The 22,564-nt window shown below is 54.4% G+C and overlaps 1 protein-coding gene across 1 annotated transcript in view; it reads left to right on the top strand.

The window, feature by feature from the left end:
* LOC121290171 (adhesion G protein-coupled receptor A2-like) overlaps positions 1 to 22,564 on the top strand; it is a 241,134-nt gene that overhangs the window by 77,754 nt on the left and 140,816 nt on the right. The gene's annotated exons all lie outside the window — the stretch shown is intronic.

Genomic DNA, 22,564 nt, shown 5'->3' with positions numbered 1-22,564 from the left:
ATGAACCCACAGGGTTACAGGGATAGAGCAGGGGAATGACAACACAGTGCCACGAGGATAGAGCCGGGGAATGAACCCACATGGTTATGGGGATAGAGCAGGGGAATGAACACACAGTGCCACGGGGATAGAGCAGGGGAATAAACCCTCATGGTCACGGAGGTAGAGCAGGGGAATGAACCCACAGGGTTACCGGGATAGAGCAGGGGAATGAATCCACAGCGCCACGGGGATAGAGCAGGGGATTGAACCCACAGGGTTACGGGCATAGAGTAGGGGAATGAACCCACAATGTCACAGGGATAGAGCAGGCGAATGAACACACAGTGCCACGGGCATAGAGCAGGGGAATGAACCCATAATGTCACAGGGATAGAGCAGGCGAATGAACACACAGTGCCACGGGGACAGGGCAGGGGAATGAACCCACAGTGTCACAGAGGTGGAGCAGGGGAAATAACCCATAGGGTTATGGTTACAGAGCACAGAGCAGGTGAATGAACCCACAGGGTTATGGGGATAGTGCAGAGGTATGAACCCACAAGGTTACAGGGATAGAGCACGGGAATGAACCCACAGGGTCACGGAGGTAGAGCAGGGGAATGAACCCACAGGGTTACGGGGATAGAGCAGGGGAATGAACTCACAATGTCAAGGTGTTTGAGCAGGCGAATGAACACACAGTGCTACAGGGATAAAGCAGGGGAATGAACCCACAGGGTTCCAGTGATAGAGCAGGGGAATGAACCCACAGGGTTATGGGGATAGTGCAGAGGAATGAAACGACAAGGTTACGGGGATAGAGAAGGGTAATGAACCCACAGGGTTACGAGGACAGTGCAGGTGAATGAACCCATAGAGTCACGGGGATAGAGCATGGGACTGAACTCACCGGGTCAGGGGGAGAGAGCAGTGGACTAAACCCACAGGGTTACGGTGATAATGCAGAGGAATGAACCCACAAAGTCATGGGGATAGAGCAGGCAAATGAACACACAGTGACATGGGGATAGAGCAGGGGAATGAACCCACAGGGTCATGGAGGTAGAGCAGGGGAATGAACCCACAGGGTTACAGGGATAGAGCAGGGCAATGAAGTCACCGGATCATGGGCAGAGAGCAGGGGAATTAACCCAGAGGATTATGGGGACAGAGCAGGGGACTGAACACACAGGGTTGCTGGGACAGAGCAGGGGAATGAACTCACAGGGTCAAGGCGTTAGAGCAGGGGAATGACCCCACAGGGACATGGAGGTCGAGCAGGGGAATGAACCCACAGGGTGACGGGGATAGAGCAGAGTAATGAACTCACCAGGTCGGGGGAGAGAGCAGGAGAATGAACCCACAGGGTTACAGGGATAGAGCAGGGGAATGACAACACAGTGCCACGGGGATAGAGCAGGGGAATGAACCCACACGGTTATGGGGATAGAGCAGGGGAATGAACACACAGTGCCACGGGGATAGAGCAGGGGAATAAACCCACATGGTCACGGAGGTAGAGCAGGGGAATGAACCCACAGGGTTACCGGGATAGAGCATGGGAAATAACTCATAGGGTTATGGTTACAGTGCAGGGGACTGAACCCACAGGGTCACGGCGATAGAGCAGGGGAATGAACTCACAGGGTTACAGAGATAAAGCAGGGGAATGAACCCACAATGTCACGGGGATAGAGCAGGGGATTGAACCCACAGGGTTACGGGCATAGAGCCGGGGAATGAACCCACAACGTCACAGGGATAGAGCAGGCGAATGAACACACAGTGCCACAGGCATAGAGCAGGGGAATGAACCCACAATGTCACAGGGATAGAGCAAGCGAATGAACACACAGTGCCACGGGGACAGGGCAGGGGAATGAACCCACAGGGTTGCGGGGACAGAGCAGGGGAATGAACCCACAGGGTCACAGAGGTGGAGCAGGGGAAATAACCCATAGGGTTATGGTTACAGAGCACAGAGCAGGTGAATGAACCCACAGGGTTACGAGGACAGAGCAGGTGAATGCCGAGCAGATGAATGAACCCACAGGGTTATGGGGATAGTGCAGAGGTATGAACCCACAAGGTTACATGGGACTGAACTCACCGGGTCAGCGGGGGAGAGCAGTGGACTGAACCCACAGGGTTACGGTGATAATGCAGAGGAATGAACCCACAAAGTCATGGGGATAGAGCAGGCAAATGAACACACAGTGACATGGGGATAGAGCAGGGGAATGAACCCACACGGTCACGGAGGTAGAGCAGGGGAATGAACCCACAGGGTTACGGGGATAGAACAGGGCAATGAAGTCACCGGATCATGGGCAGAGAGCAGGGGAATGCACCCAGAGGGTTACGGGGATAGAGCAGGAGAATGAACACACAGTGCCATGGGGATAGAGCAGGGGAATGAACCCACAGGGTCACGGCGATGGAGCAGGGGAAGAACCCACAGGGTTACCGGGATAGAGCATGGGTATGAATACTTAGGGTCACAGGGATAGAGTAGGAAAATGAACCTACAGGGATACGGGGATGGAGCAGCGGAATGAACCCACAGGGTTACGGTGTTAGAGCCGGGGAATGAACCCACAGAGATACGGGGATAGAGCAGAGGAATGAACCCACAGGGCCACGGGGATAGAGCAGGGGAATGAACCCACTGTGTTATGGGGATAGAGCAGGTTAATGAACCCACAGGCTTACGGCGATAGAGCAGGGGAAGAACGCACAGGGTTACCGGGATAGTCCCGGGGAATGAACCCACAAGGTAACGGTGATAGAGCAGGAAAAGAACCCACAGGGTCACGGGGATAGAGCAGGGAAAAGAACCCACAAGGTTACGGGGATAGAACAGAGAAATAAACCCACAGGGTTACGAGGACATGGCAGGTGAATGAACCCACAGGGTTATTGGGATAGTGCAGAGGAATGAACCCTCAGTCTTACGGCGATAGAGCAGGGGAAGAACACACAGGGTTACGGGGACACAGCAGGGGAAGGAACTCACAGGGTCAGGGGGAGAGATGAAGGGGAATGAACCCACAGGCATACGGCGATAGAGCAGGGGAATGAACCCACTGGGTTACTGGGATAGAGCAGGGGAATGAACCCACAGGGTTACCAGGATGGAGCAGGGGAATGAACCCACAGTGCCACGGGGATAGAGCAGGGGAATCAACCCACAGGGTTACTGGGATAGAGCAGGGGAATGAACCCTCAGGGTCACGGGGATAGAGCAGGGGAATGAACCCACTGGGATACGAGGACAGAGCAGGTGAATGAACCCACAGGGATATGGGGATAGTGCAGAGGTATGAACCCACAAGGTTACAGGGATAGAGCAGGGGAATGAACCCACAGGGTCATGGAGTTAGAGCAGGGGAATGAACCCACACTTTTACGTGGATAGAGCAGGGGAATGAACCCACCGGGTCATGGAGGTAGAGCAGGGGAATGAACTCACAGGGTTACGGGGATAGAGCAGGGGAATGAACCCACAATGTCAAGGTGTTTGAGCAGGCGAATGAGCACACAGTGCTACAGGGACAAAGCAGGGGAATGAACCCACAGGGATTCAGGGATAGAGCAGGGGATTGCAGCCACAGGGTAATGGGGATAGTGCAGAGGAATGAACCGACAAGGTTACGGGGATAGAGAAGGGTAATGAACCCACAGGGTTACGAGGACAGAGCAGGTGAATGAACCCATAGAGTCACGGGGATAGAGCAGGGGACTGAACTCACCGGGTCAGGGGGAGAGAGCAGGGGAATGAACCCACAAAGTTACTGTGATAGAGCAGGGGACTGAACCCACAGGGTTACCGGTATAGAGCAGGGGAATGAACCCACAGTGCCACGGGGATAGAGAAGGGGAACGAACACACAGGGTCACAGAGGTAGAGCATGGGAATGAACCCACAGGGTTACGGGGATAGAGCAGGGCAATGAACTCACCGGGTCATGGGGAGAGAGCAGGGGAATGAACCCAAAGGGTTACGGCGATAGAGCAGGGTAATGAACCCACCGAGTCATGGACGTAGGGCAGGGGAATGAACTCACAGGGTTATGGGGATAGAGCAGGGGAATGAACCCACAATGTCAAGGGGTTAGAGCAGGCGAATGAACACACAGTGCTACAGGGATAAAGCAGGGGAATGAACCCACAGGGTTTCAGGGTTAGAGCAGGGGAATGCACCCACAGGGTTATGGGGATAGTGCAGAGGAATGAACCGACAAGGTTACGGGGATAGAGAAGGGTAATGAACCCACAGGGTTACGAGGACAGAGCAGGTGAATGAACCCATAGAGTCACGGGGATAGAGCAGGGGACTGAACTCACCGGGTCAAGGGGAGAGAGCAGTGGAATGATCCCACAGGGTTACGGTGATAGTGCAAAGGAATGAACCCACAAAGTCATGGGGATAGAGCAGGCAAATGAACACACAGTGACATGGGGATAGAGCAGGGGAATGAACCCACAGGGTCACGGAGGTAGAGCAGGGGAATGAACCCACAGGGTTACGGGGATAGAGCAGGGCAATGAAGTCACCGGATCATGGGCAGAGAGCAGGGGAATGCACCCACAGGGTTACAGGGATAGAGCAGGAGAATGAGCACACAGTGCCACGGGGATAGACCAGGGGAATGAACCCACAGGGTCACGGCGATCGAGCAGGGGAAGAAGCCACAGGGTTACCGGGATAGAGCATGGGAATGAACACTTAGGGTTACGGGGATAAAGTAGGAAAATGAACCTACAGGGATACAGGGATGGAGCAGAGGAATGAACCCACAGGGTTACGGGGATAGAGCAGGGCAATGAACCCACAGCGTTATGGGGATAGAGCAGGTTAATGAACCCACAGGCTTACGGCGATAGAGCAGGGGAAGAACGCACAGGGCCACCGGGATAGTCCAGGGGAATGAACCCACAGGGTCACGGTGATAGAGCAGGAAAAGAACCCACAGGGTCACGGGGATAGAGCAGGGAAAAGAACCCACAAGGTTACAGGGATAGAGCAGAGAAATGAACCCACAGGGTTACGAGGACATATCAGGTGAATGAACCTACAGGGTTATTGGGATAGTGCAGAGGAATGAACCCTCAGTCTTACAGCGATAGAGCAGGGGAAGAACCCACAGGGTTACGGGGACACAGCAGTGGAATGAACTCACCGGGTCAGGGGGAGAGAGCAGGGGAATGAACCCACAGGCATACGGCGATAGAGCAGGGGAATGAACCCACACGGTTACGGGGGTAGAGCAGGGGAATGAACCCACAGGGTTACTGGGATAGAGCAGGGGACTGAACCCACAGGGTTACCGGGTTAGAGCAGGGGAATGATCCCACAGTGCCACAGGAATAGAGCAGGGGAATGAACCCACAGGGTTACTGGGATAGAGCAGGGGAATGAACCCTCAGGGTCACGGGGATAGAGCAGGGTAATGAACCCACAGGGTTACGAGGACAGAGCAGGTGAATGCAGAGCATGTGAATGAACCCACAGGGATATGGGGATAGTGCAGAGGTATGAACCCACAAGGTTACAGGGATAGAGCAGGGGAAGGAACCCACAGGGTCACAGAGTTAGAGCAGGGGAATGAACCCACAGGGTTACGGGGATAGAGGAGGGCAATGAACTCACCGGGTCATGGGGAGAGAGCAGGGGAATGCACCCACAGGGTTACGTGGATAGAGCAGGAGAATGAACACACAGTGCCATGGCGATAGAGCAGGTGGAATGAACACACAGTGCCACGGGGATAGAGCAGGGGAATGAACCCACATGGTTACTGGGTTGGAGCAGGGGAATGAACACTCAGGGTCACGGGGATAGAGCAGGGGAATGAACCCACAGGGTTACGAGGACAGAGCAGGCGAATGAACATACAGGGTTACGAGGACAGAGCAGGTGAATCCAGAGCAGGTGAATGAACCCACAGGGTTATGGGGATAGTGCAGAGGTGTGAACCCACAAGGTTACAGGGATAGAGCAGGGGAATGAACCCACAGGGTCACGGAGTTAGAGCAGGGGAATGAACCCACAGGGTTAGGGGAATAGAGCAGTGCAATGAACTCACCGGATCATGGGGAGAGAGCAGGGGAATGCAACCACAGGGTTACGGGGATAGAGCAGGAAAATGAACACAGTGCCACGGGGATAGTTCAGGGGAATGAACCCACAGGGTCACGGCGATCGAGCAGGGGAAGAACCCACAGTGTTACCGGGATAGAGCATGGGAATGAACACTTCGGGTCACGGGGATAGAGTAGGAAAATCAACCTACAGGGATACGGGGATGGAGCAGAGGAATGAACCCACAGGTTTACGGGAATAGAGCAGGGCAATAAACCCACAGGGTTACGGGGATAGAGCAGGGTAATGAACTGACAGGGTCACGGGGATAGAGCAGGGGAATGAACCCACAGGGTTATGGTGATAGAGCAGGGGAAGAAAGCACAGGGTTGCCGGGATAGTCCAGGGGAATGAACCCACAGGGTCACGGGGATAGAGCAGGAAAAAGAACCCATAGGGTCACGGGGATAGAGCAGAGAAATGAACCCACAGGGTTACGAGGACATAGCAGGTGAATGAACCCACAGGGTTATTAGGATAGTGCAGAGGAATGAACCCTCAGTCTTACGGCGATAGAGCGGGGGAAGAACCCACAGGGTTACGGGGACACAGCAGGGGAATGAACTCACCGGGTCAGGGGGAGAGAGCAGGGGAATGAACCCACAAGCATACGGCGATAGAGCAGGGGAATGAACCCACATGGTTACGGGAATAGAGCAGGGGAATGAACCCACACGGTTACTGTGATAGAGCAGGGGACTGAACCCACAGGGTTACCGGTATAGAGCAGGGGAATGAACCCACAGTGCCACGGGGATAGAGAAGAGGAATGAACACACAGGGTCACGGAGGTAGAGCATGGGAATGAACCCACAGGGTTACGGGGATAGAGCAGGGCAATGAACTCACCAGGTCATGGGGAGAGAGCAGGGGAATGAACCCAAAGGGTTACGGCGATAGAGCAGGGGAACGAACCCACCGAGTCATGGACGTAGGGCAGGGGAATGAACTCACAGGGTTATGGGGATAGAGCAGGGGAATGAACCCACAATGTCAAGGGGTTAGAGCAGGCGAATGAACACATAATGCTACAGGGATAAAGCAGGGGAATGAACCCACAGGGTTTCAGGGTTAGAGCAGGGGAATGCACCCACAGGGTTATGGGGATAGTGCAGAGGAATGAACCGACAATGTTACGAGGATAGAGAAGGGTAATGAACCCACAGGGTTACGAGGACAGAGCCGGGGAATGAACCCACAGAGTCTCGGCGATAGAGCATGGGAATGAACTCACCGGGTCAGGGGGAGAGAGCAGTGGAATGAACCCACAGGGTTACGGGGATAGAACAAGGGAATGAACCCACAGGGTCACGGAGGGAGAGCAGGGGAAATAACCCAGAAGGTTATGGGGACAGAGCAGGGGACTGAACCCACAGGGTTACCGGGATAGAGCAGGGGAATGAACCCACAGTGCCACGGGGATAGAGCAGGTGAATGAACCCACATGGTTACCGGGATGGAGCAGGGGAATGAACCCTCAGGGTCACAGGGATAGAGCAGGAGAATGAACCCACAGGGTTACGAGGACAGAGCAGGTGAATGAACCCACAGGGTTACGGGGATAGTGCAGAGGTATGAACCCACAAGGTTACAGGGATAGAGCAGGGGAATGAACCCACAGGGTTACGGGGATAGAGCAGGTGAATGAATCCACAGGGTTACGAGGACAGAGCAGGTGAATGCAGAGCCGGTGAATGAACCCACAGGGTTAAGGGGATAGTGCAGAGGTATGAACCCACAAGGTTACAGGGATAGAGCAGGGGAATGAACCCACAGGGTCACGGAGGTAGAGCAGGGGAATGCACCCACAGGGTTACGGGGATAGAGCAGGGCAATGAACTCACCGGATCACGGGCAGAGAGCATGGGAATGCACCCACAGGGTTACGGGGATAGAGCAGGAGAATGAATACACAGTGCCACGGGGATAGACCAGGGGAATGAACCCACAGGGTCACGGCGATCGAGCAGGGGAAGAACCCACAGGGTTACCGGGATGGAGCAGAGGAATGAACCCACAGGGTTATGGGGATAGAGCAGGGGAATGAACCCACAGGGTTAAGGGGATAGAGCAGGGCAATGAAGTCACCGGATCATGGGCAGAGAGCAGGGGAATGCACCCACAGCGTTACGGGGATAGAGCAGGAGAATGAACACACAGTGCCACGGGGATAGACCAGGGGAATGAACCCACAGGGTCACGGCGATCGAGCAGGGGAAGAACCCACAGTGTTCTCGGGATAGAGCATGGGAATGAACCCTTAGGGTCACGGCGATAGAGTAGGAAAATGAACCTACAGGGATACGGGGATGGAGCAGAGGAATGAACCCACAGTGTTACTGGGATAGAGCAGGGGACTGAACCCACAGGGTTACCGGGATAGAGCAGGGGAAAGAACCCACAGGGTTACCGGGATAGAGCATGGGAATGAACCCTTAGGGTCACGGCGATAGAGTAGGAAAATGAACCTACAGGGATACGGGGATGGAGCAGACGAATGAACCCACAGTGTTACTGGGATAGAGCAGGGGACTGCACCCACAGGGTTACCGGGATAGAGCAGGGGAATGAACCAACAGTGCCACGGGGATAGAGCAGGGGAATGAACCCACAGGGTTACCCGGATAGAGCAGGGGATTGAACCCTCAGGGTCACGGAGGTAGAGCAGGGGAATGAACCCACATGGTTACGAGGACAGAGCAGGTGAATGCAGAGCAGGTGAATGAACCCACAGGGATAGGAGATAGTGCAGAGGTATGAACCCACAACGTTACAGGGATAGAGCAGGGGAATGAACCCACAGGGTCACAGAGTTAGAGCAGGGAATGAACCCACACGGTTACGGGGATAGAGCAGGGGAATGAACCCACAGGGTTACTGGAATAGAGCAGGGGAATGAACCCACACTGTTACGGGGATAGAGCAGTGGAATGAACCCACAGGGTTACTGGGATAGAGCAGGCGAATGAACCCACAGCATTTCCGGGATAGAGCAGGGGAATGAACCCACAGGGTTTCCGGAATAGAGCAGGGGAATGAACACACACTGTTACGGGGATAGAGCAGTGGAATGAACCCACACGGTTATGAGAATAGAACAGGGGAATGAACCCACAGGGTTACCGGCATCGAGCAGGTGAATGAACCCACAATGTCACGGGGATAGAGCAGGCGACTGAACACACAGTGCCACAGGGATAGAGCAGGCGACTGAACACGCAGTGCCACAGGGATACAGGAAGGGAATGAACCCAAAGGGTCACGGCAATAGAGCTGGGGAATGATCCCACACGGTTACGGGTTAGAGCCGGGGAATGAACCAACAGGGTTACTGGGATAGAGCAGGGGAATGAACCCACAGGGTTTCCGGGATAGAGCAGGGGAATGAACCCACAGCGCCACGGAGATAGAACAGGGGAATGAACCCACACTGATACGGGGATAGAGCAGGGGAATGAACCCACACGGTTACGAGATTAGAGCAGGGGAATGAACCCACAGGGTTACGGGCATAGAGCAGGCGACTGAACACACAGTGCCACAGGGATAGAGCAGGGGAATGAACCCACAGGGTCACGGCAATAGAGCTGGGGAATGATCCCACACGGTTACGGGTTAGAGCAGGGGAATGAACCCACAGGGTTACTGGGATAGAGCAGTGGAATGAACCCACAGGGTTTCCGGGATAGAGCAGAGGAATGAACCCACAGTGCCACGGGGATAGAGCAGGGCAATGAACCCACACTGTTGCGGGGATAGAGCAGGGGAATGAACCCACACGGTTACGAGAATAGAGCAGGGGAATGAACCCACAGGGTTACGGGCATAGAGCAGGAGAATGAACCCACAATGTCACGGGGATAGAGCAGGCGACTGAACACACAGTGCCACAGGGATAGAGCAGGGGAATGAACCCACAGGGTCACGGCAATAGAGCTGGGGAATGATCCCACACGGTTACTGGGATAGAGCAGGGGAATGAACCCACAGGGTTTCCGGGATAGAGCAGGGGAATGAACCCACAGCGCCACGGGGTTAGAGCAGGGGAATGAACCCACAGCGCCAAGGGGATAGAGCAGGGGAATGAACCCACAGTGCCACAGGGATAGAGCAGGGCAATGAACCCACAGGGTTACGGCAATAGAGCTGGGGATTGATCCCACAGGGTTACGGTGATAGAACAGGGGAATTAACCCACAATGTCACGGGGATAGAGCAGGCGAATCAACACACAGTGCCACGGGGATAGAGCAGGGGATTGAACCCACAGTGTCACGGAGGTGGAGCAGGGGAAATAACCCATAGGCTTATGGTTACAGAGCAGGGGACTGAACCCACAGGGTCACGGCGATAGAGCAGGGGAATGAACCCACCGGGTAATGGAGTAGAGCAGGGGAATGAACTCATAGGGTTACGGGAATAGAGCAGGGGAATGAACCCACAATGTCAAGGGGTTAGAGCAGGCGAATGAACACACAGTGCTACAGGGATAAAGCAAGGGAATGAACCCTCAGTCTTACAGCGATAGAGCAGAGGAATGAACCCACAGGGGTACGGAGATAGAGCAGAGGAATGAACCCACAGGGGTACGGAGATAGAGCAGAGGAATGAACCTACAGGGTTACGAGGACAGAGCAGGTGAATGAACCCACAGGGTTATGGGGATAGTGCTGAGGAATTATCCCACATTGTTGCGGGCACAGAGCAGGGGAATGCACCCACAGGGTTACGGGGATAGAGCAGGAGAATGAACACACATTGCCACGGGCATGAAGCAGGGGAATGAACCCACAGGGTCACGGCGATCGAGCAGGGGAAGAGCCCACAGGGTTACAGGGATAGAGAATGGGAATGAACACTTCGGGTTACGGGGATAGAGTAGGAAAATGAACCCACAGGGATACGGGGATAGAGCAGGGGAATGAACTGACAGGGTCACGGGGATAGAGCAGGGTAATGAACCCACAGGCTTACGGCGATAGAGCAGAGGAAGACCGCACAGGGTTACCGGGATAGTCCAGGGGAATGAACCCACAGGGTTATTGGAATAGTGCAGTGGAATGAACCCACTGTCTTACGGCGATAAAGCAGGGGTATAACCCACAGGGTTACGGGGATACAGCAGGGGAATGAACTCACCGGGTCAGGGGGAGAGAGCAAGGGTATGAACCCACACGGTTACGGGGATAGAACAGGGGAATGAATCCTCACGGTCACGGGTATAGAGCAGGGGAATGAACCCACAGGGTTACGAGGATAGAGCAGGGGAATGAACCCAAAGGTTCCTGGTATAGAGCAGGGGAATGAACCCACAGGCATACGGCGATAGAGCAGGAGAATGAACACACAGTGCCACGGGGATAGACCAGGGGAATGAACCCACAGGGTCACGGCGATCGAGCAGGGGAAGAACCCACAGGGTTACCGGGATGGAGCAGAGGAATGAACCCACAGGGTTACGGGGATAGAGCAGGGGAATGAAACCACACGGTTACGGGGATAGAGCAGGGTAATGAACTGACCGGGTCACGCGGATAGAGCAGAGGCATGAACCCACAGGGCCACGGGGATAGAGCAGGGGAATGAACCCAGAGGGTTATGGGGATAGAGCAGGTAATGAACCCACAGGGTTACGAGGACATAGCAGGTGAATGAACCCACAGGGTTAAGGGGATAGTGCAGAGGTATGAACCCACAAGGTTACAGGGATAGAGCAGGGGAATGAACCCACAGGGTCACGGAGGTAGAGCAGGGGAATGAACCCACAGGGTCACGGAGGGAGAGCAGGGGAAATAACCCACAGGGTTATGGGGACAGAGCAGGGGACTGAACCCACAGGGTCACGGAGGTAGAGCAGGGGAATGAAACCACAGGGTTACGGGGATAGAGCAGGGCAATGAACTCACCGGATCATGGGCAGAGAGCAGGGGAATGCACCCACAGGGTTACGGGGATAGAGCAGGAGAATGAATACACAGTGCCACGGGGATAGACCAGGGGAATGAACCCACAGGGTCACGGCGATCGAGCAGGGGAAGAACCCACAGGGTTACCGGCATAGAGAATGGGAATGAACTCTTCGGGTTACGGGGATAGAGTAGGAAAATGAACCCACAGGGATACGGGGATAGAGCAGGGGAATCAACCCACAGAGTTACGGGGATAGAGCAGGGGAATGAACTGACAGGGTCATGGGGATAGAGCAGGAGAATGAACACACATTGCCACGGGCATGGAGCAGGGTAATGAACTGACCCAGTCACGCGGATAGAGCATAGGAATAAACCCACAGGGCCACGGGGATAGAGCAGGGGAATGAACCCTCAGTCTAATGGCAATAGAGCAGGGGAAGAACCCACAGGGTTACGGGGACACAGCAGGGGAATGAACTCACCGGGTCAGGGGGAGAGAGCAGGGGAATGAAGGAACAGGCATACGGCGATAGAGCAGGGGATTGAACCCACACGGTTACGGGGATAGAGCAGGGGAATGAACCCACAGGGTTACTGGGATAGAGCAGGGGAATGAACCCACAGGGTTTGCGGGATAGAGCAGGGGAATGAACCCACAGCGCCACGGGGATAGAGCAGGGGAATGAACCCACACTGTTACGGGGATAGAGCAGGGGAATGAACCCACACGGTTACGAGAACAGAGCAGGGGAATGAACGCACAGGGTTACGGGCATAGAGCAGGGGAATGAACCCACAATGCCACGGGGATAGAGCAGGCGACTGAACACACAGTGCCACGGGGATAGAGCAGGGGAATGAGAATTTAAAACTTCTGTCCCTTGAACAGATAAAAGATTTAGCGAGGCACTTAGGATTAGAATTTTGCCTGAAAGCCAGAAAGGCTGAAATTTTAAAAGGACCAAGGATCTACAGGTGGAAATTGAGGACGAAGAAATGATTAGAGTAGCAGTAGAGAGAGCAGCAGCATTATAATTTCAGGAAAGAGAAAAGGAAAAAGAAAGAGAGGAAGAGGAAAGACAGGAAAGGCCGAGGGAGAAGAGATAGAATTTCAGGACAGAGAGAGGGAGAGGGAGTTTAAACTAAAACAGCTCATGCTGAGGGGCAAGGACAGAGCAGGTGAATGAACTCACAGGTTCATGGAGTAGAGCAGGGGAATGAACCCACAGGGTTACGGGGATAGAGCAGGGTAATGAACTGACCGGGTCACGCGGATAGAGGTGAGGAATGAACCCACAGGGCCACGGGGATAGAGCAGGGGAATGAACCCACAGGGTTACGAGGACAGAGCAGGTGAATGAACCCACAGTGTTATGGGGATAGTGCTGAGGAATTAACCCACATTGTTGCGGGGACAGAGCAGGGGAATGAACCCATAGAGTCACGGCGATAGAGCAGGGGGAATGAACTCACCGGGTCAGGGGGAGAAAGCAGTGGAATGAACCCCACACAGTTACGGTGATAGAGCAGGGAAATGAACCCACAATGTCATGGGGATAGAGCAGGCGAATGAACACACAGTGACATGGGGATAGAGCAGGGGAATGAACCCACAGGGTCACGGAGGTAGAGCAGTGGAATGAACCCACAGGGTTACGGTGATAGAACAGGGGAATGAACCCACAATGTCATGGGGATAGAGCAGGAGAATGAACACACATTGCCACGGGCATGGAGCAGGGGAATGAACCCACAGGGTCACGGCGATCGAGCAGGGGAAGAACCCACAGGGTTACCGGCATAGAGAATGGGAATGAACTCTTCGGGTTACGGGGATAGAGTAGGAAAATGAACCCACAGGGATACGGGGATAGAGCAGGGGAATCAACCCACAGAGTTACGGGGATAGAGCAGGGGAATGAACTGACAGGGTCACGGGGATAGAGCAGAGGAATGGACGCACAGGGTCACGGGGATAGTGCAGGGTAATGAACCCACAGGCTTACGGCGATAGAGCAGGGGAAGAACGCACAGGTTTACCGGGATAGTCCAGGGGAATGAACCCACAGCGTTATGGGGATAGAGCAGGGTAATGAACCCACAGCGTTACGAGGACATAGCAGGTGAATGAACCCACAGGGTTATTGGGATAGTGCAGAGGAATGAACTCTCAGTTTTACGGCAATAGAGCAGGGGAAGAACCCACAGGGTTACGGGGACACAGCAGTGGAATGAACTCACCGGGTCAAGGGGAGAGCAGGGGAATGAACCCACAGGCATACGGCGATAGAGCAGGGGAATGAGCCCACATGGTTACGGGGATAGAGCATGGGGAATGAACCCACAGGGTTACTGGGATAGAGCAGGGGAATGAACCCACAGGGTTACTGGGATAGATTAGGGGAATGAACCCACAGGGTTTCCGGGATAGAGCAGGGGAATGAACCCACAGTGCCACGGGGATAGAGCAGGGGAATGAACCCACACTGTTACTGGGATAGAGCAGGGGAATGAACCCACAGGGTCACGGCAATAGAGCTGGGGAATGATCCCACACGGTTACGGGTTAGAGCAGGGGAATGAACCCACAGGGTTACTGGGATAGAGCAGTGGAATGAACCCACAGGGTTTCCGGGATAGAGCAGAGGAATGAACCCACAGTGCCACGGGGATAGAGCAGGGGAATGAACCCACACTGTTGCGGGGATAGAGCAGGGGAATGAACCCACACGGTTACGAGAATAGAGCAGGGGAATGAACCCACAGGGTTACGGGCATAGAGCAGGAGAATGAACCCACAATGTCACGGGGATAGAGCAGGCGACTGAACACACAGTGCCACAGGGATAGAGCAGGGGAATGAACCCACAGGGTCACGGCAATTGAGCTGGGGAATGATCCCACACGGTTACTGGGATAGAGCAGGGGAATGAACCCACAGGGTTTCCGGGATAGAGCAGGGGAATGAACCCACAGCGCCACGGGGTTAGAGCAGGGGAATGAACCCACAGCGCCAAGGGGATAGAGCAGGGGAATGAACCCACAGTGCCACAGGGATAGAGCAGGGCAATGAACCCACAGGGTTACGGCAATAGAGCTGGGGATTGATCCCACAGGGTTACGGTGATAGAACAGGGGAATTAACCCACAATGTCACGGGGATAGAGCAGGCGAATCAACACACAGTGCCACGGGGATAGAGCAGGGGATTGAACCCACAGTGTCACGGAGGTGGAGCAGGGGAAATAACCCATAGGCTTATGGTTACAGAGCAGGGGACTGAACCCACAGGGTCACGGCGATAGAGCAGGGGAATGAACCCACCGGGTAATGGAGTAGAGCAGGGGAATGAACTCATAGGGTTACGGGAATAGAGCAGGGGAATGAACCCACAATGTCAAGGGGTTAGAGCAGGCGAATGAACACACAGTGCTACAGGGATAAAGCAAGGGAATGAACCCTCAGTCTTACAGCGATAGAGCAGAGGAATGAACCCACAGGGGTACGGAGATAGAGCAGAGGAATGAACCTACAGGGTTACGAGGACAGAGCAGGTGAATGAACCCACAGGGTTATGGGGATAGTGCTGAGGAATTATCCCACATTGTTGCGGGCACAGAGCAGGGGAATGCACCCACAGGGTTACGGGGATAGAGCAGGAGAATGAACACACATTGCCACGGGCATGAAGCAGGGGAATGAACCCACAGGGTCACGGCGATCGAGCAGGGGAAGAGCCCACAGGGTTACAGGGATAGAGAATGGGAATGAACACTTCGGGTTACGGGGATAGAGTAGGAAAATGAACCCACAGGGATACGGGGATAGAGCAGGGGAATGAACTGACAGGGTCACGGGGATAGAGCAGGGTAATGAACCCACAGGCTTACGGCGATAGAGCAGAGGAAGACCGCACAGGGTTACCGGGATAGTCCAGGGGAATGAACCCACAGGGTTATTGGAATAGTGCAGTGGAATGAACCCACTGTCTTACGGCGATAAAGCAGGGGTATAACCCACAGGGTTACGGGGATACAGCAGGGGAATGAACTCACCGGGTCAGGGGGAGAGAGCAAGGGTATGAACCCACACGGTTACGGGGATAGAACAGGGGAATGAATCCTCACGGTTACGGGTATAGAGCAGGGGAATGAACCCACAGGGTTACGAGGATAGAGCAGGGGAATGAACCCAAAGGTTCCTGGTATAGAGCCGGGGAATGAACCCACAGGCATACGGCGATAGAGCAGGAGAATGAACACACAGTGCCACGGGGATAGACCAGGGGAATGAACCCACAGGGTCACGGCGATCGAGCAGGGGAAGAACCCACAGGGTTACCGGGATGGAGCAGAGGAATGAACCCACAGGGTTACGGGGATAGAGCAGGGGAATGAAACCACACGGTTACGGGGATAGAGCAGGGTAATGAACTGACCGGGTCACGCGGATAGAGCAGAGGAATGAACCCACAGGGCCACGGGGATAGAGCAGGGGAATGAACCCAGAGGGTTATGGGGATAGAGCAGGGTAATGAACCCACAGGGTTACGAGGACATAGCAGGTGAATGAACCTGCAGAGTTATTGGGATAGTGCAGAGGAATGAACCCACAGTGTTACGGCAATAGAGCAGGGGAAGAACCCATAGGGTTATGGGGACACAGCAGTGGAATGAACTCACTGGTTCAGGGGGAGAGAGCAGGGGAATGAAGGAACAGGCATACGGCGATAGAGCAGGAGAATGAACCCTCACGATTACGGGGATAGAGCAGGGGAATGAACCCACAGGGTTACTGGGATAGAGCAGGGGAATGAACCCACAGGGTTACTGGGATAGAGCAGGGGAATGAACCCACAGGGTTTCCGGGACAGAGCAGGCGAATGAACCCACAGGGTTTCCGTGATAGAGCAGGGGAATGAACACACAGGGTTTCCGGGATAGAGCAAGGGAATGAACACACACTGTTACGGGGATAGAGCAGTGGAATGAACCCACACGGTTATGAGAATAGAACAGGGGAATGAACCCACAGGGTTACCGGCATCGAGCAGGTGAATGAACCCACAATGCCACGGGGATAGAGCAGGCGACTGAACACACAGTGCCACAGGGATTGAGCAGGGGAATGAACCCACAGGGTTTCCGGGATGGAGCAGGGGAATGAACCCACAGCATTATGGGGATAGAGCAGGGTAATGAACCCACAGCGTTACGAGGACATAGCAGGTGAATGAACCCACAGGGTTATTGGGATAGTGCAGAGGAATGAACTCTCAGTTTTACGGCAATAGAGCAGGGGAAGAACCCACAGGGTTACTGGGACACAGCAGTGGAATGAACTCACCGGGTCAAGGGGAGAGCAGGGGAATGAACCCACAGGCATACGGCGATAGAGCAGGGGAATGAGCCCACATGGTTACGGGGATAGAGCAGGGGGATGAACCCACAGGGTTACTGGGATAGAGCAGGGGAATGAACCCACAGGGTTACGGGCATAGAGCAGGAGAATGAACCCACAATGTCACGGGGATAGAGCAGGCGACTGAACACACAGTGCCACGGGGATAGAGCAGGGGAATGAACCCACAGGGTCACGGCAATAGAGCAGGGGAACGATCCCACACGGTTACGTGTTAGAGCAGGGGAATGAACCAACAGGGTTACTGGGATAGAGCAGGGGAATGAACCCACAGGGTTTCCGGGATAGAACAGGGGAATGAACCCACAGCGCCACGGGGATAGAGCAGGGGAATGAACCCACAGCGTTTTGGGGATGGAGCAGGGGAATGAACCCAGAGGGTTATGGGGATAGAGCAGGGTAATGAACCCACAGGGTTACGAGGACATAGCACTTGAATGAACCCACAGAGTTATTGGGATAGTGCAGAGGAATGATCCCACAGACTTAAGGCAATAGAGCAGGGGAAGAACCCACAGGGTTACGGGGACACAGCAGTGGAATGAACTCACTGGGTCAGGGGGAGAGAGCAGGGGAATGAAGGAACAGGCATACGGCGATAGAGCAGGGGAATGAACCCACACGGTTACGGGGATAGAGCAGGGGAATGAACCCACAAGGTTACTGGAATAGAGCAGGGGAATGAACCCACACTGTTACGGGGATAGAGCAGGGTAATGAACCCACAGCGTTACGAGGACATAGCAGGTGAATGAACCCACAGGGTTATTGGGATAGTGCAGAGGAGTGAACTCTCAGTTTTACGGCAATAGAGCAGGGGAAGAACCCACAGGGTTATGGGGACACAGCAGTGGAATGAACTCACCGGGTCAAGGGGAGAGCAGGGGAATGAACCCACAGGCATACGGCGATAGAGCAAGGGAATGAGCCCACATGGTTACGGGGATAGAGCAGGGGGATGAACCCACAGGGTTACTGGGATAGAGCAGGGGAATGAACCCACAGGGTCACTGGGATAGATTAGGGGAATGAACCCACAGGGTTTCCGGGATAGAGCAGGGGAATGAACCCACAGTGCCACGGGGATAGAGCAGGGGAATGAACCCACACTGTTACGGGGATAGAGCAGGGGAATGAACCCACACAGTTACGAGAATAGAGCAGGGGAATGAACCCACAGGGTTACGGGCATAGAGCAGGAGAATGAACCCACAATGTCACGGGGATAGAGCAGGCGACTGAACACACAGTGCCACGGGGATAGAGCAGGGGAATGAACTCACAGGGTCACGGCAATAGAGCAGGGGAATGATCCCACACGGTTACGGGTTAGAGCAGGGGAATGAACCAACAGGGTTACTGGGATAGAGCAGGGGAATGAACCCACAGGGTTTCCGGGATAGAACAGGGGAATGAACCCACAGCGCCACGGGGATAGAGCAGGGGAATGAACCCACAGCGTTTTGGGGATGGAGCAGGGGAATGAACCCAGAGGGTTATGGGGATAGAGCAGGGTAATGAACCCACAGGGTTACGAGGACATAGCAGGTGAATGAACCCACAGAGTTATTGGGATAGTGCAGAGGAATGATCCCACAGACTTAAGGCAATAGAGCAGGGGAAGAACCCACAGGGTTACGGGGACACAGCAGTGGAATGAACTCACTGGGTCAGGGGGAGAGAGCAGGGGAATGAAGGAACAGGCATACGGCGATAGAGCAGGGGAATGAACCCACACGATTACGGGGATAGAGCAGGGGAATGAACCCACAGGGTTACTGGAATAGAGCAGGGGAATGAACCCACACTGTTACGGGGATAGAGCAGTGGAATGAACCCACAGGGTTACTGGGATAGAGCAGGCGAATGAACCCACGGCATTTCCGGGATAGAGCAGGGGAATGAACCCACAGGGTTTCCGGAATAGAGCAGAGGAATGAACACACACTGTTACGGGGATAGAGCAGTGGAATGAACCCACACGGTTATGAGAATAGAACAGGGGAATGAACCCACAGGGTTACCGGCATCGAGCAGGGGAATGAACCCACAGCGCCACGGGGATAGAGCAGGGGAATGAACCCACAGCGTTTTGGGGATGGAGCAGGGGAATGAACCCAGAGGGTTATGGGGATAGAGCAGGGTAATGAACCCACAGGGTTACGAGGACATAGCACGTGAATGAACCCACAGAGTTATTGGGATAGTGCAGAGGAATGATCCCACAGACTTAAGGCAATAGAGCAGGGGAAGAACCCACAGGGTTACGGGGACACAGCAGTGGAATGAACTCACTGGGTCAGGGGGAGAGAGCAGGGGAATGAAGGAACAGGCATACGGCGATAGAGCAGGGGAATGAACCCACACGGTTACGGGGATAGAGCAGGGGAATGAACCCACAAGGTTACTGGAATAGAGCAGGGGAATGAACCCACACTGTTACGGGGATAGAGCAGGGTAATGAACCCACAGCGTTACGAGGACATAGCAGGTGAATGAACCCACAGGGTTATTGGGATAGTGCAGAGGAATGAACTCTCAGTTTTACGGCAATAGAGCAGGGGAAGAACCCACAGGGTTATGGGGACACAGCAGTGGAATGAACTCACCGGGTCAAGGGGAGAGCAGGGGAATGAACCCACAGGCATACGGCGATAGAGCAGGGGAATGAGCCCACATGGTTACGGGGATAGAGCAGGGGGATGAACCCACAGGGTTACTGGGATAGAGCAGGGGAATGAACCCACAGGGTCACTGGGATAGATTAGGGGAATGAACCCACAGGGTTTCCGGGATAGAGCAGGGGAATGAACCCACAGTGCCACGGGGATAGAGCAGGGGAATGAACCCACACTGTTACGGGGATAGAGCAGGGGAATGAACCCACACAGTTACGAGAATAGAGCATGGAATGAACCCACAGGGTTACGGGCATAGAGCAGGAGAATGAACCCACAATGTCACGGGGATAGAGCAGGCGACTGAACACACAGTGCCACGGGGATAGAGCAGGGGAATGAACTCACAGGGTCACGGCAATAGAGCAGGGGAATGATCCCACACAGTTACGGGTTAGAGCAGGGGAATGAACCAACAGGGTTACTGGGATAGAGCAGGGGAATGAACCCACAGGGTTTCCGGGATAGAACAGGGGAATGAACCCACAGCGCCACGGGGATAGAGCAGTGGAATGAACCCACAGCGTTTTGGGGATGGAGCAGGGGAATGAACCCAGAGGGTTATGGGGATAGAGCAGGGTAATGAACCCACAGGGTTACGAGGACATAGCAGGTGAATGAACCCACAGAGTTATTGGGATAGTGCAGAGGAATGATCCCACAGACTTAAGGCAATAGAGCAGGGGAAGAACCCACAGGGTTACGGGGACACAGCAGTGGAATGAACTCACTGGGTCAGGGGGAGAGAGCAGGGGAATGAAGGAACAGGCATACGACGATAGAGCAGGGGAATGAACCCACACGGTTACGGGGATAGAGCAGGGGAATGAACCCACAGGGTTACTGGAATAGAGCAGGGGAATGAACCCACACTGTTACGGGGATAGAGCAGTGGAATGAACCCACAGGGTTACTGGGATAGAGCAGGCGAATGAACCCACAGCATTTCCGGGATAGAGCAGGGGAATGAACCCACAGGGTTTCCGGAATAGAGCAGAGGAATGAACACACACTGTTACGGGGATAGAGCAGTGGAATGAACCCACACGGTTATGAGAATAGAACAGGGGAATGAACCCACAGGGTTACCGGCATCGAGCAGGTGAATGAACCCACAATGTCACGGGGATAGAGCAGGCGACTGAACACACAGTGCCACAGGGATAGAGCAGGCGACTGAACACGCAGTGCCACAGGGATACAGGAAGGGAATGAACCCAAAAGGTCACGGCAATAGAGCTGGGGAATGATCCCACACGGTTACGGGTTAGAGCCGGGGAATGAACCAACAGGGTTACTGGGATAGAGCAGGGGAATGAACCCACAGGGTTTCCGGGATAGAGCAGGGGAATGAACCCACAGCGCCACGGAGATAGAGCAGGGGAATGAACCCACACTGTTACGGGGATAGAGCAGGGGAATGAACCCACACGGTTACGAGATTAGAGCAGGGGAATGAACCCACAGGGTTACGGGCATAGAGCAGGCGACTGAACACACAGTGCCACAGGGATAGAGCAGGGGAATGAACCCACAGGGTCACGGCAATAGAGCTGGGGAATGATCCCACACGGTTACGGGTTAGAGCAGGGGAATGAACCCACAGGGTTACTGGGATAGAGCAGTGGAATGAACCCACAGGGTTTCCGGGATAGAGCAGAGGAATGAACCCACAGTGCCACGGGGATAGAGCAGGGCAATGAACCCACACTGTTGCGGGGATAGAGCAGGGGAATGAACCCACACGGTTACGAGAATAGAGCAGGGGAATGAACCCACAGGGTTACGGGCATAGAGCAGGAGAATGAACCCACAATGTCACGGGGATAGAGCAGGCGACTGAACACACAGTGCCACAGGGATAGAGCAGGGGAATGAACCCACAGGGTCACGGCAATAGAGCTGGGGAATGATCCCACACGGTTACTGGGATAGAGCAGGGGAATGAACCCACAGGGTTTCCGGGATAGAGCAGGGGAATGAACCCACAGCGCCACGGGGTTAGAGCAGGGGAATGAACCCACAGCGCCAAGGGGATAGAGCAGGGGAATGAACCCACAGTGCCACAGGGATAGAGCAGGGCAATGAACCCACAGGGTTACGGCAATAGAGCTGGGGATTGATCCCACAGGGTTACGGTGATAGAACAGGGGAATTAACCCACAATGTCACGGGGATAGAGCAGGCGAATCAACACACAGTGCCACGGGGATAGAGCAGGGGATTGAACCCACAGTGTCACGGAGGTGGAGCAGGGGAAATAACCCATAGGCTTATGGTTACAGAGCAGGGGACTGAACCCACAGGGTCACGGCGATAGAGCAGGGGAATGAACCCACCGGGTAATGGAGTAGAGCAGGGGAATGAACTCATAGGGTCACGGGAATAGAGCAGGGGAATGAACCCACAATGTCAAGGGGTTAGAG

Source organism: Carcharodon carcharias, chromosome 17, assembly GCF_017639515.1.
Source record: "Carcharodon carcharias isolate sCarCar2 chromosome 17, sCarCar2.pri, whole genome shotgun sequence".
In the NCBI taxonomy this organism is placed as follows: Eukaryota; Metazoa; Chordata; class Chondrichthyes; order Lamniformes; family Lamnidae; genus Carcharodon; species Carcharodon carcharias.
This window is presented reverse-complemented; position numbering and strand designations above follow the sequence as displayed.